Source organism: Anolis sagrei, chromosome 4, assembly GCF_037176765.1.
Source record: "Anolis sagrei isolate rAnoSag1 chromosome 4, rAnoSag1.mat, whole genome shotgun sequence".
Lineage (NCBI taxonomy): Eukaryota > Metazoa > Chordata > Lepidosauria > Squamata > Dactyloidae > Anolis > Anolis sagrei.
The window spans coordinates 236,763,211-236,777,889 of record NC_090024.1 but is presented as its reverse complement, the minus strand read 5'-3'; the positions used below and the strand labels follow the sequence as shown (position 1 = coordinate 236,777,889).

Sequence of the window (14,679 nt, the reverse complement as noted above, 5' to 3'; positions counted from 1 at the left end):
AATTTGTTAAAGTTATATCCAAAGATGTGAAGGGGTGACTGCACAGTAAAAAAAAAAAACCTAGAGTGGATTCATGATCCCAATTATATCAAAGCTATTACTTTTTACTGCTGCTTCTAAAGCTAAGAAGCTCTGGGCCTGAGCTTTCCAAGTAGATGAGACACTACTTGGAAAGTCTTGTGTGTGCTGCCTTGAGTTCCACATGGAAGAGGGGAAAATGTAAATGTCATAAGCAAATGAAGAAATTAGTGTATCAGCCCAAGACTGCCTGCTGCTTCAGGATTTTCTGGGTTGATGGTCTCCTTTGTAATTAGAGAGCATTTCCAGAATTTGGAGAGCTTTGGGACACAATGGCAGTTTTCAGAGCCGTGCTGCCAAACTCCGTGCCTAAGGCTGCAAAACACCTTGGACCAGTCCAGAGATGGAGGATCTGGCTGTCTCCTAGCAACCATGCATTTGAATTTTGTAAAACCTGACTCTAGCAAGTCTGAAATTCTGGACATAGTTTTCTTGTATGGGTGAATAGGAAGACCTCTTCCCTTCCTCCAAAAAAACTCAGGAACAGGAACACACATTTTTAGACTCAAATCCTCCTTGGTAGTGTGGTAGAATGCCACACCAGCTTTATGCTATGCAAGAGTTGTATTTTACATTCATAACAACTAATCAGCTAAGGAAGTAGCAGTGCTTCATTCTCATCTGTTGACCACCTGGCTGAATTCACATTGCAGAATTATAACAGTTTAGCTGCCATAGCTCAAAGTTTTGAGATTCCTAGTTTGGTGAAACATTTACCCTTCACTGTCAGATACCTCTGGTGCCAACTGCAAATCCCACAATTCTATAAGATAAACCTATGGTGGTTAAAGTTGTGTCTGACTGCTAAGCTCCCATGTGGGGGTGGCCTCTAGGATAGTCATTCTCAATCTTCCTAATGCCGTGACCCCTTAATACAGTTCCTCATGTTGTGGTGACCCCCAACCATAAAATGATTTTTGTTGCTACTTCGTAACTGTAATTTTGCTACTGTTATGAGTTGTAATGTAAATATCTGATATGCAGGATGTATTTTCATTCACTGGATCTAATTTGGCACAAATGCCCGATACGCCCACATTGGAATACTGGTAGGGTTGGGGGATTGATTTTGCCGATTTGGAGTTGTAGTTGCTGGGATTTATAGTTAACCTACAAGTAAAGAGCATTCTGAACTCCGCCAACGATGGAATTGAACCAAACTTGGCACACAGAACTCCCATGAGCAACAGAAAATACTGGAAGGGTTTGGTGGGAATTGACCTTGAGTTTTGGAGATGTAGTTCACCTACATCCTGAGAGCACTGTGGACTCAAACAATGATGGATCTGGACAAAACTTGGCACAAATACTCTATACGTCCAAATGTGAACACTAGTGGAGTTTAGGAGAAATAGACCTTGACATTTTGGAGTTGTAGTTGTGGGGATTTATATTTCACCTACAATCACAGCAAGAGGGGGGCTTTTAGGGTGGAATATTCATTGTCTAGGTTCTTGTGGGTTTTTTCGGGCTATAGGGCCATGTTCTAGAGGCATTTCTCCTACCTCTGAGGATGCTTGCCATAGATGCAGGCGAAACGTCAGGAGAAATGCCTCTAGAACATGGCCCTATAGCCCGAAAAAACCCACAAGAACCTAGTGATTCCAGCCATGAAAGCCTTTGACAATACATTATTCATTGTCTGTTTCCAAAATGGAAGAGTGGGACAGGCAGAGATGGCTTTTGGCAGCCCCTTTGAAAAACCCCTCATGACACCCCCCACTGGGGTCCCAACCTCCAGGTTGAGAAACGCTGCTCTAGGACAACATTCTTGTGCAACCTCCAAGAAAGAATGATAGGATTCTGCACTTATTTCAACTTATGTTTTGGGGCCTCATTCATAGGGCACACTTGCAACGCTACAATTTCACTTAAACTCCCATGACTGCAGCCTAGAGAATCTTGGGGTTTGTAGTTTAGGAAAGGATTAGAATTCTCTAGCTGAGAAGTCAAAATGTGCGTTCATGTGCGTGACTAATAGTGATTCCTTGAATTTCAAAGGGTTTTCTTAGGAAAGAAATCCTCAAAGGTAGTTTTGCCAGTTTCCTCCTCTGAAATATAACCTAGAGCAGCTGGCATTCATTGGTGGTCTCTCATCCATGTACCAAGCTAAGCTTCCAAGATCAGACAGGATCTATTGGCTTTATGGTATTTCACTCCCTCTCTAAATTTCAAACTCCAGGATCCCATTGGAATTACAGAAAAGCCGTAATGTTCTAATTATGTAATGTGAAAGGGTTCCTGGAATCTCTTTTCCTGCCATTTGAATCCATTGCCCCTTTGTGGACTAGTCTCAAGAGCAGCCAAAAACAAGCTGGATCCATGTTCAATGGGACAACCTTTCAAATATTGAAACATGTCTTCTCTGAACCTTTATTCCTTACCTAGGATCACAACCAGGTGTGACTATTCAAGATGTTTGAATTGTGCGTGGTTTGTCAAATGCTTTTCAAGGAATAGTTTTAATCTGTTTTTAATATGCTTTTATTTTTGCATGTAATGTTTTAAATAGTGGACTGAGAAGTGATAGGGAACTGCAGTAGATCGGTGGTTTCCAAACTTTTTTTTACTAGGGACCACTTGACCACAGACTACTCTCCAACATTAGTATGAAAAGGGTTACAAATCAGTTTTTGGTCAACTTTAGATTCGGTTTGGTTGTTTGGAGTGTTGATTCAGAAAACTGCATTTAATAGACCACATCAGCTCTAGTTTCTCATACAGAACCTATGCCATCCCATAGTTCTGATCTGCTCACCTACAGAAAACCATGTTTAATAATTTAGAGCTGATGTGATAGTAGTAATCTTTTCTGGGTAGTCAGCCTCTCCCCTCCAGACATCCCTGTTGCCTCAGCAATATAAGAGGGTTTAGCAAGACGAGTCACTCTTGTTGCCACATGGTTTCGAGGCAACAGTGTAGTAATGGTGAGGCCATGGACCATATTTTCATTCTTTTGGATCACTGGTGGTCCACAGATCACAGGTTGGGATCTACTGCAATAGATGATAAATGGATGGATGAATAGATCATCACACATGGATAGAATACACATGTGGTTGTGCATTTAGGCTGGATCCACATTTTTCTATATCCCAGGATCTTATCCCAGATTATCTGCTTTGAACTGGATTAAATGAGTCTTCTCTGTCAGATAATCTGGGATAAGAAGATAATCTGGGATCAGATCTTGAGATAAAGGGCAGTGTAGATCTGGCCTCAGTTGCGTGGTTCTTTCACATGATATTATAATACAATTTAAGGTTTTTTTTAAAAAAAAATCACAATCCATGCATTACTCCTCATGTGGAAATTCACACACAGTATAAATGTCACCTAGAGGCGGCCCTAGGTAATTTTCAACGGTAAGCAAACAGTATTTTGCCCCCCCCCCCCCCCACCAATCTTTGATATATATTTTCTGTTTGTCGTGGGAGTTCTGTGTGCCATATTTGGTTCAATTCCATCATTGGTGGAGTTCAGAATGCTCTTTGATTGTAGGTGAACTATACATCCCAGTAACTACACTTGCTGCACTTGCTCCCTTGCCTGGCCTGCTTTGGGTCCAGAGGCATGCTTGAAGACCCCGGCGTGTGCACCAAAAGTCACCTCTTCTCCTGACTTTCTCCTCAGCTATTGGGACCAAGTGAGAGAGAGAGAGAGAGAGAGAGGTGGAGATGCTCACCTTTCCTGAAGGTAGGCACAAAAACAAAGGAGGGAGCGGAGGTGGGAGATACCTCCAGCCGGAGGGGCTCTCTCTCTCTCTCTCTCTCTCTCAGTCCCAATGGCTGAAGAAAAAGTCAGGAGAAGAGGCGACTTTTGGTGTGCACGTTGGGTTCTTCAGACACGCCTCCGGACCCGAAGTGGGCCAGGCGTGGCGGCTCCGCCCCTTGGCCCACCTGTGGATTGGGGAGAGGAGAGGAGGCTGGTGGAGCACCGGGGGATCAGGAAAGGGAAAGGGACCGGTCATGGGAAAGGGATCGAACGTGGAGAACGATTGAGCGCTGGCTTTGCTTGCGCACCTGGTGGCCGGGTGGAGCAGGAACGAGAGGGGCTAGGTGCGGCTCAAGGGCTCAGCCCCTTTGGGAAGAGGGTCGCCCAGCAGCGAGGCAAGAAAGCCGAATCTCTCCCCGGACTGCTAGGGCTGTTGTGAGCTGAGGGGGCGCTACTCAAGTGGTGGTTGAGGGGCATTTACAGAGGCGCCTCTGCGCCCCTGGCAAAAAAAAGTGTTCTGCGACCACTTACTTCGCGTAATGGACGAGCCGCCCCTGATATCACCCAATTATTCTTCGTTATTGATGTGACTGTAATATGAAGCCAGATGTTATGCTTCCATTTAAAAGTGGTTTTATTTGTAATTCAGTTGCATTTTAATTCTATTGAATTTTCATTTGATTTTATTCAGTTGCGTTTTAAATTGGTTGAATTTTAATTCAGATTTATTGTAATAAATTGTGAAACAGTGCACCATGCATTGAATATACAACTTGGGGAATGGTTCAAAATGTTCTTTAAGGCAGGTCTTCAAAAAGCAGGAGACATCTCTATTGGATCTTGACTGGTATCACCCCCAAAAGTCCTTTGCTTGACACGTGCTTGAGTATTGCTCATAGCCTTCCTGCCCCACCTGCATTGCTGATGTGCTATATTTCTCTTCTCTCCTCAGAAAATGAGTTCCGAGGCAAACTGCTGAGTCAAAAGTGGACCCGCGGAGAAAAGATCAGCAGTTGCGAGACAGCAAAAAGCCTCCACAGCAGGCACATCAAGGTGAGAAGGCTCAAAGGGAAGCAGCGGTTAAAATGAGCAAATTTGAGAATGTCATAATACATGCAACGCTCCCTCACGTGACCAGGAGCCAGAGAAATGGCAATTTAGTGGTTTAGATGAGCTTTGGAAAGAAAAAAAGTGGAAGAAGAGATGGATCTGTTAATATATCTATATGTCAAAGGAGTTTAACAAATTCTCCATGCTCATTGGCAGCATAACTAAATACCAGCCATAGCAGGAAATGCTGGTACCTCATTGGTTAGGGAACCTAGATGCACAGATCTGGAAGCTTTTGAAACATGACTTAGGGTGCATCTACACTGTAGAATTAATGCAGTTTGACATTACCTTAGCTGCTTAGGCTTAATGCTATGGAATCTTAGAAGTTGCAGTGTGGTAAGACACCAGGATGCCTTGGCAAAGTTGGATAAAGACCTTGTAAAACTACAGCTCCCATGATCCAATTGCAATTAGCCATGGTAGTTAAAGTGATTTCAAACAGCTTGGTGCTGGTCATTCACACACACACACACACACACACACACACACACACACAGATAAAGGCTTTCCCCTGACATTAAGTCTAGTCGTGTCCGACTCTGGGGGTTGGTGCTCATCTCCATTTCTAAGCCGAAGAACCGGCGCTGTCCATAGACACCTCCAAGGTCATGTGGTCAGTATGACTGTATGGAGTGCCATTACCTTCCCACTGGAGCGGTACCTATTGATCTACTCACATCTGCATGTTTTTGAACTGCTAGGTTGGCAGAAGCTGGGGCTAACAGCGGTAGCTCATGCCACTCCCCGGATTCAAAACTGTGACCTTTTGGTTAGCAAGTTTAGCAGCTCACTGGGGGCTCCTGATACACACACACACACATACATACACACACACATGCATATACATACATGCAAACGTAATTCTACAGCATAGATGAACTCCAAGTAAACCTTACACGAAAATGGGCAATTGTCATTTTCACATACAACCTGCATTTGCACACATAACCACTGTTTCAGAAACCACTGAGTATGTTAATAGGCTACAACACCTTTTGTGTTGCACACACAACCATTGGTTTGTTTGTTTTTGTTTTTGCAGTATTTAAATAGGACACTCATGTCCCTTCAGTCTTTTCTTCACCAAACTGAATCATCAATCCCTCACTATAGGTTTTGTTGTCCTACCTCTTATGAGCCTTCTGTGAACATGTGCCAAACTGTCTGTGTTCTGAGATGAGACCCCTACAACTGAACACAGCATTCCAGATTAGGCCTGACCAGTACAGGGCCATTTCTTTCCTCAACTTGCAGACTGAAATAGCATTCACCTTCTTTGCTGCAGCATCACACTGCTGGGTCCTCCTTTTCTGCTTTTTTTTTCTCTTTCATCCTGTTTTTCTAATGTTGTCAAGAGAGGGAGAAAGCACTTTGGCTAAACATCTGATCCTATAGTGAGTTTCTAAAAGCCTTTTTCCTCGAAAGCTTTTGGCCCTTCGTCCTTTCTTCTTTGAGCTTTCATAGAGAGGATAGGGCAGACCTCTACTCTACTACCCCAGAGAAACGGAGCAGGTCTAATGGTCTGAAATACAAAATGGTACATTTCAATTTATTATGAAAAGGAACACCTTGACAAAAAGAGTAATGGAACTATTGGGTTAGAGAGTTGGTGTGGTTGCCTTCTCCTGATGTCTTTTTAAAAAATGTTACCTGCTAGAGATGTTTTGGCTAAAGACTTGAACCTGGCCACGAAGCTCCTTCCAACTCTGTAATTTTATGGCTATAGAAAGAAAAAGGGAGGAAAATGGAGTGTTTGGTTCCTCCTGTATCTTAAGACGATGTAAACACTTTCTGGATTTTAGTCTGAACTTTAATGTACTATTAGGAGCCCTTGGTGGTGCAATGGTGGTGCAATGGATTAAACCCTTGGGCTAGCAGGACTGAAGACCAACGTGTCAGAGGTTTGAATCTGGGGAGAGTGTGAATGAGCTCCCTCTGTCAGCTCCAGCTCCCCATGGGGGGCATGAGAGAAGCCTCCCACAAGGGTGGTAAAACATCAAAACATCTGGGGGTCCCCTGGGCAATGTCCTTGCAGATGGCCAATTCTCTCACACCAGAAGTGACTTGCAGTTTCTCAAGTCACTCCTGACATGAAAAAAAAATTGTGCTATTCAAAGCACTGAATAATATTGGAGACGTGTCTGTCTACCCCTTTAGCATGCCTTTAAAATTTTGGAACAAAACCCAGCATGGATTTATCACATATTGCTTCCTTGCCCCCCCCCCTCCCCCAATCACCAAGTCACTCTAATGTTGCTTGGAAAATCCCTAGGGTCTTCACCAAAGAGCTTTTGCTTCTCCCACACCATAAAGAGGCACAATAAATACCAAGCGGACAAGCTCTCAATTGAGGAATTAGTTCACAAAAGGCTTCCTTTGCTCCCAAAGACAGAGGCTTCTCGGAAGAAGAAGATGCTCCTGACGGGACAGGTGAAAGCCAGAGATGCTGTAGCGTGTTGAATGAACTCCATTCATGATGAATGAAGGCCTAATTAAAAGTCCTAGTGAGAGGGAAGTAAGTTGGGAAAAGAAAGTAGGCGCTGTTGTTTGGACACAGGAGGGTATTTAAGGAAAGGGATCCAGCTGCAACTTTTCGAAAAGGAAAGGAAAGACGGAACTGTCAAAAGTTCAGGCTGATATTCTCTTGCCAGGAGATCAGGGGAGGCTTTTGTGAGGAGAAAACTTCCGGCCTTATCTTGGTCCTGCTGAAACACGGTGCCCTGTGTCCCCCGGGTAACAAGGACCCATCTCATGATGGCAGGGATGGTCTCCCTTTAAGGCAGCTGAGACAGCCTCTGTCCAAAGACTGTCTGCGAGTTATAGAGTGGCAAGAGCCCAAGCACGGCTTCTCTTCAACCGACTTGATCCACCCCTGAGAGGTCCCCTGCATAGAGTTTTGCCAGGTGTGATATTTGGCATCCAAATGTGGCATTGACAGGAGAAGCAGCACTTCAGGGAATTCTCCCTTTGGAACAGCTCTCAAAGCACAGAGCTACTCCATCACAACCAGGGTATTTCAACAGTGCTGAAAACCCAAAGAGGAATCATATTGATGTAAGAGAATTTTGTTGGGGTCACTCAAAGAAAGCCACTTTTCTTTGAATGACCTCAACAACTATTGGCTTCCTTCCTAATGCAAACCTGCTCTAGATGTTAATCTAAATCAGTGGTTCCCAACCTGTGGTCCGTTGAGCACCAGTGGTCCACAAGAACAAAAATGTGGGCTGCGGCCTCACCATTACTACATTGTTGTCTCAAAAACATGTAGCAACAAGAGCGAATGGTCTTGTGAAACCCTCTTATAGTGCCGAGGCAACAGAGATGTTGGGAGGGGAGAGGCTGCCTACCCATGAAAGATTACTACTACTACATCAGCTCTAGATTGTGAAATATGGTTTTCTGTGGGTGAGCAGTTGGCGACTACTGGTTGGCATATGTTCTGTATCAGAAACTAGAGCTGATGTGGTCTATCCAATGCAATTTTCTGAATCAGCACCCCAAATAACCAAACCAAATCTAAAGTTCACAAAAAACTTCTTGGTACTAATGTTGGAGAGTGGTCCCTGGTCAAAGTGGTCTCTGGTTAAGTGGTCCCTGGTCAAAAAAAAAAAGGTTTAGAACCACTGATCTAATTGTTAGAGGACCTATCCACATATAATTACAGGTCTAATTGTTGCAGATCTGACTATTTACAGATGCCTTAATACATTCTCTCTTGGAATCTCTAGGCCAGTGGTTCTCAACCTTCCTAATGGCATGACCCCTTAATACAGTCCCTCATGTTGTGGTGACCCCCAGCCATAATATTGTTTTTATTGCTACTTCATAACAGTCATTTTACTACTGTTGTAAATCGTAATGTAAATATCTGATATGCAGGATGCATTTTCATTCACTACCAAACTGGGCACAAATACCCAATACACCCAAATGTGAATGCTAGTGGGGTTGGAGGAGGATTGATTTTGTAATTTGGGAGTTGTAGTTGCTGGGATTTATAGTTCATTTATAATCAAAGAGCATTCTGAACTCCACCAGCGATGGATTTGAACCAAACTTGGCTCCCATGACCAGTGGAAAACACTGGAAGGGTTTGATGGGCATTGACCTTGAGTTTGGGAGTTGTAGTTCACCTATATCCAGAGAGCACTGTGGACTCATGCAATGGTGGTTCTGGACCAAACTTGGCACGAATACTCAATATGCCCAAATGTGAACACTGGTGGAGTCTGGGGAAAATAGATCTTGACATTTGGGAGTTGTAGTTGCTGGGATTTATAGTTCATTACAATCAAAGAACATTCGGAACCCCACCAACGATAGAATTGGCTCAAACTTCCCACATGGAATCCCCATGACCATCAGAAAATACTGTGTTTTCTTATGGTCTTTGGTGACCCCTCTGACATCCCCTCATGACCCCCTCAGAGGTCCCGAACCCCAGGTTGAGAAACACTGCTCTAGGCTCTCCAGCATGTTTCTATGGTGGCAGCTTGGCAAAGAGTCATGCTGGAAAACTTGGAAATTCCTGGTTTTCTCAGATAACAATAGTCTTTTCCATTTTCATAGGTGTCCTTCACCTCATACTCCCATGAAAGTGGAAAATATTCTTTGTAGATAGGTTCAACATCTTGGAGAGGTCCATTAAAGCATCTGTAAAACCTGGCGTGGATTTCCTGTTCCATTAATTTGTCAGCTGCCTCAGTTTGGAGCTCCGTGTTGACCAGAAGACTGCATGCTGTTTTGCTACATTGCCCTCCCGCTTAAGTGCCAACTCTGCAACTGAGGTGCAAAACCATTCCAATGTCTTGTAGCAGCTCTTCCGATCCACTCCTCTCTCCCAGAAGGAAGCTCTCTCTCAATTGCATGTAGTTAAATGTTTCATTTGCGCCCTTCACTTCTGCAAATGGAAACTGACAAGCCAACTTCGTTAGGTTTGTTTATTACACAGCAGTAATTTCTAATTTGAAGCCTTAGGAGGGGTGAACTGCATCCCTTGGTAGGCCACAAAAAAGGGAGGGAGAGAAAATGTCAGGAGACATGCTCCCGGGATGCAAATCTGGTCAATGCTACACACATGCCACATCCACAGAGTCTTTTTCTAACAACAGTGAAGGTCGGGGAAGGATTAAAAAAGCAAACTTCCAATTAATTCAGCTGTGAATGAGACTCAGAAGAGGTGGGATGTCAGGAAAACTTAGATCAAGCAGCTGGGAAGACCCTAAAGGGGGAAAAAGCAGGGGGAGGAGATGGAGGAAATTCAGAAGATATCTATGCAACAATGGCTTGGAGCTACAAAACGGATGTGCAATAGCAATGTCATTCCATGCAGGTTTTAAAAACAAAACCTGCCTCCTTAAAAGTCATGCATGCTACGGCTAGAGGCAAAATATCTTTCCTTTTGCTAGGGTACATTTCCATTTCCTCCCCTTGGGTTTCTTTGCACCACCCAATTAAGGATCTTCCTCCCTTCTCTTTCACAGCTCTTTCTCTTCCATGCATGATGGGCCTTGGTTTGGTCCCCTTTAAGAAGAGATAGCTAAGGGGGGGAAGAAAATGTGCAACCACTAGGAGGTGCAATGTCTGCCATTTCTTTTGATCATCCAGTGTATGCATATTCAACTAATGGGTGGTCAATGGGATGGCAGAGGGAGGTGCCACCTTTTTTTCTGACTATAGTCCAGCCTTCTAGTGGCAGCAAGTGACTTCCATGCCAGTATAATGGTGCACAGAGTTTTAGACCCAACTTTAAATAACTTATCCAAGATCTTGAACATTTTCTGTACATGAGATTGAAGAGCTTGAATAGTTCCCTTAACCTGGAGTGGATTTATTGCAGCATTTCTGTATCTGGGATTCTGGATCCCTGGGAGAGGGGGTTGTGAGGGGGTGTCAGAGGGGTCACCAAAGACCATCAGAAAACACAGTATTTTCTGTTGATCATGGGTGCTCTGTGTGGGAAGTTTGGCCCAATTCTATCGTTTTTGGGTTCAGAATGCTCTTTGTAAGTGAACTATAAATCCCTGCAACTACAACTCCCAAATGTCAAGGTCTATTTTCCCCAAACTGCACTAGTGTTCAGTTTGGGCACATTGAGGATTCATGCCAACTTTGGTCCAGATCCATCATTGTTTGAGTGCACTGTGCTCTCTGGATCTAGGTGAACTACAACTCCAAAACTCAAGGTCAATGCCCATCAAACCCTTCCAGTATTTTCTGTTGATCATGGGAGTTCTGTGTGCCAAGTTTGGTTCAATTCCATCATTGGCGGAGTTCAGAATGCCCTTTGATTGTAGATGAACTACAAATCCCAGCAACTACAACTTCCAAATGACAAAAACAATCTCCACTATTCAAATTTGGGTGTATCGGGTATTTGTGCCGAATTTGGTCCAGTAAATGAAAATACACCCTGCATAGCAGATATTTACATTACAATTCATAACAGTAGCAAAATTACAGTTATGAAGTAGCAACAAAAATAATGTTATGATTGGGAGTCAGCACAACATGAGGAACTGTATTAAGGGGTCACGGCATTAGGAAGGTTTAGAACCACTGATTTAGAGCCTAACCGGCATGGTAGCCACCAATCACCACTGCAACCAAGATTTGTTCACAATGAGTTTGCCATGACCTTCCTCTGGGGCTGAGAGAATGTGATGTCACCCCAGTTACCCACTGGGTTTATATAGCTGAGAAAATAGCTAAATACTTTTCAAATTACATCACACACACACACACACGTTAGAAATACAATCAAACTTCACATTTTTAATAAACATAAACTTTATATTTTTCTAAATAAAGTTAAAAGTGTGTCCCATACTGAAGATTGTTAGGTTCCTTTTAAAAGTTGGAGATGGATCAGAAATATGTAGTCATCATCATCATCATCATCATCATCTTTATTTTTAACCATTCTATCTCCCTGAGAGGACTCAGGGCAGTTTCCAACATAGGCAAAACATTCAATTGCCGAATGATACAAAAACCATTAAAAAATAGGCATTTTAAAACATGAACATAAATTCTATAAAAACAATCACAACATTTAAAACAGTATCAGTATTTCTCCATCAACAGGAATTCAATTACCCATGTCCAGGAATTGCAAAGTGGATCTAGTCAACTAAGACAGGGCTGGGCAAGGTCTAGAGCAGTGGTTCTCAACCTGTGGGTCCCCAGATGTTTTGGCCTTCAACTCCCAGAAATCCTAACAGCTGGTAAACTGGCTTGGATTTCTGGGAATTGTAGGCCAAAACACCTGGGGACCCACGGGTTGAGAACCACTGCTCTAGAGCAATGAGCAGCATCGGGCCAGGGAGATGGATAAAGTGCCTGGAACTAATCATTTCCAAAGGCCTGCAGGAACCACCAAGTTTTCAGGTCCCTGCAGAAGAAAGACAGTGAGACGGCTTGTCTTATCTCTCTGGGGATGGCATTCCAGAGTTGGGGGGCGACCACCAAGAAGGCCCTCTCCCTTGTCACCACCAACCATACTTGGGATTATGGTGGGAGCAAAAGGAGGGCCTCCCTGGCAGATCTTAGGGCCTGTGCTGGTTCATAAGGGGAGATGCAATCGCGGAGATAGGTGGGGCCCGAACAGTTTACGGCTTTGTAGGTCAGAACCTGAATATTGAATTGGCCCCGGCAATTTATTGGCAGCCAAAGGAAGCTTTCCAAAGGAAAAGGGTAGAAGCATCTCAACTAATTTATGACACAGAAAATTCAGTGTTTTTTGTACGCCTAAGGGCTGAGAAGAGCAGTATACAAATGAAGTAAATAAACAAATAAATAAATACCATCAGAAAGTGTTGCTACTGGAGATCTACATTTGTTTGTTTATTTATTTATTTATTTGCCATATTTATTTACTTACTTACTTTACTTAGGCGATCCCCCGTAGTCTGAGGATGATAGTCCTCCAAGTTCAGTTCTGGGGGCATTGGTTTCCAGGTGGGAGGCGGTCTCGGTCGGGGTTGGCTTGATGCGCCTTCCTCTTGGCACATTTCTCTCTTTCACCCTCCATTTGTGCCTCTTCAAATTCTGCAGCACTGCTGGTCACAGCTGACCTCCAGCTGGAGTGCTCAAGGGCCAGGGCTTCCCAGTTCTCAATGCCAGAGTTTTTAAGGTTGGCTTTAGAGCCCATCTTTAAATCTTTTTTCCTGCCCACCAACATTCCGTTTTCCATTCTTGAATTCAGAGTAGAGCAACTTTGGAAGATGGTGGTCAGGCATCTGGACAACGTGGCCGGTCCAGCGGAGTTGGTGGCGGAGGACCATTGCTTCGATGCTGGTGGTCTTTGCTTCTTCCAGCACGCTGGTATTTGTCCGCCTGTCTTCCCAAGAGATTTGCAGAATTTTCCGGAGGCAGCGCTGATGGAATCGTTCCAGGAGTTGCATGTGACGCCTGTAGACAGTCCACGTTTCGCAGGCATATAGCAGGGTTGGGAGGACAATAGCTTTATAGACAAGCACCTTGGTATCTCTACAGATGTCCTCAAACACTCTCTGCTTCATTTGGAAACATGCTGCACTCGCAGAGCTCAGGTGGTGTTGTATTTCAGTGTCGATGTTGACTTAGGTGGAGAGGTGACTGCCAAGGTAGTGGAAATGATCAACATTTTCTAATTTTACACCATTAAGCTGTATTGCTGGCATTGCAGAGGGGTTACCATATTTATACCGCCCCTCTCAGCCCAAAGGCGACTCGGAGCAGTTTATAAATCAATTCCACTCGTTCTCTATGCCTTTCTTCTGAAGGAAGAATCACACTCTCCATTTGCTTTTTATGCTTCTCAATTACAAATGGTGAAAGAGGACGCTGATAAAAGAGAAAGCCACAGCTATTGACATCCATCCAAAGGAGGTAGCAGCCTCCATGCTGAACCATTATATTTTTTCTCAAACCTTTTCTGTTCTCTTTGTTTGTTCCATTTGTTCTTAAAAATATCATTTTTCTGTGTGAACTCAATTGCCCAGGCATGCTTGAAAAACCAGGAGAATGTTTGCCAATTTCTCTGGCAAAACAGAAAAAAGGAAGCAATTCTGGATTTCATTACGCAGGGAGGGGGGAATAAACTTAGCCATCCAGCGATCAAAAATATTAATTCTATTGTGAGGCGTGCATCGGAAGGCATTAACTCGGGCTAACACCAGGAATGGCATATTTGAAAGGCTCGTAAATGTAATGAAGTCCTTTTGACACCTGCTCCTCTCCACATTTTAAATGTGAGCCATCAGTCCGGTGGGAATGGAGGCTTTAAAAATAGAAATTATAGTAATTGTCTTCTTGGGTTATTGGGAAGGTTGCAATAAACGCGGGGCTCGTAAGGCAATGGCATGGCAAGACCAGGGCTGACAGGATGCATAAATTACCCCTGTTTTTTATTCTGTTCCCCTCCCCCTCTCCAAAGGCCTCACACGCAAATCACACAGGATAAATCATTCGGTGTTAGTGCTCACATTACAGCAAAGGGGGTGGTGGGATATTATGCATGGAAATTCCATCTGAGACACAGGTTCACAGACGACACTCTTGAGGTTCTTTGTCATCCATCAGCACTGGAAACAAAACAGATCCTGGAAACTCCACCAGCTTTCCTCTTGTGAAGTGCAGGAGAAAAGATGCTTTAAAAAGAGGAATCTGGACAGGAGGGATTCATAGACTCATAGAATCATAGGGTTGGGAGAGATCCCAAGGGCCATCCAATCCAACTCCATTCTGTCACAATCAAAGCATCCAGCCAAAACTTCAGAGGAGGAGACTCCA

The 14,679-nt window shown here is 43.8% G+C and overlaps 1 protein-coding gene across 6 annotated transcripts in view; it reads left to right on the top strand.

Moving 5' to 3' along the window:
* MYT1 (myelin transcription factor 1) overlaps window positions 1–14,679 on the top strand; it is a 182,024-nt gene that overhangs the window by 68,067 nt on the left and 99,278 nt on the right. For all 6 annotated transcript variants that reach the window (XM_067468242.1, XM_067468240.1, XM_067468239.1 and 3 more), the window contains exon 2: window positions 4,745–4,845. The gene's annotated coding sequence lies outside the window, so the exon portion shown is untranslated. The remainder of the gene's footprint in view (window positions 1–4,744; window positions 4,846–14,679) is intronic.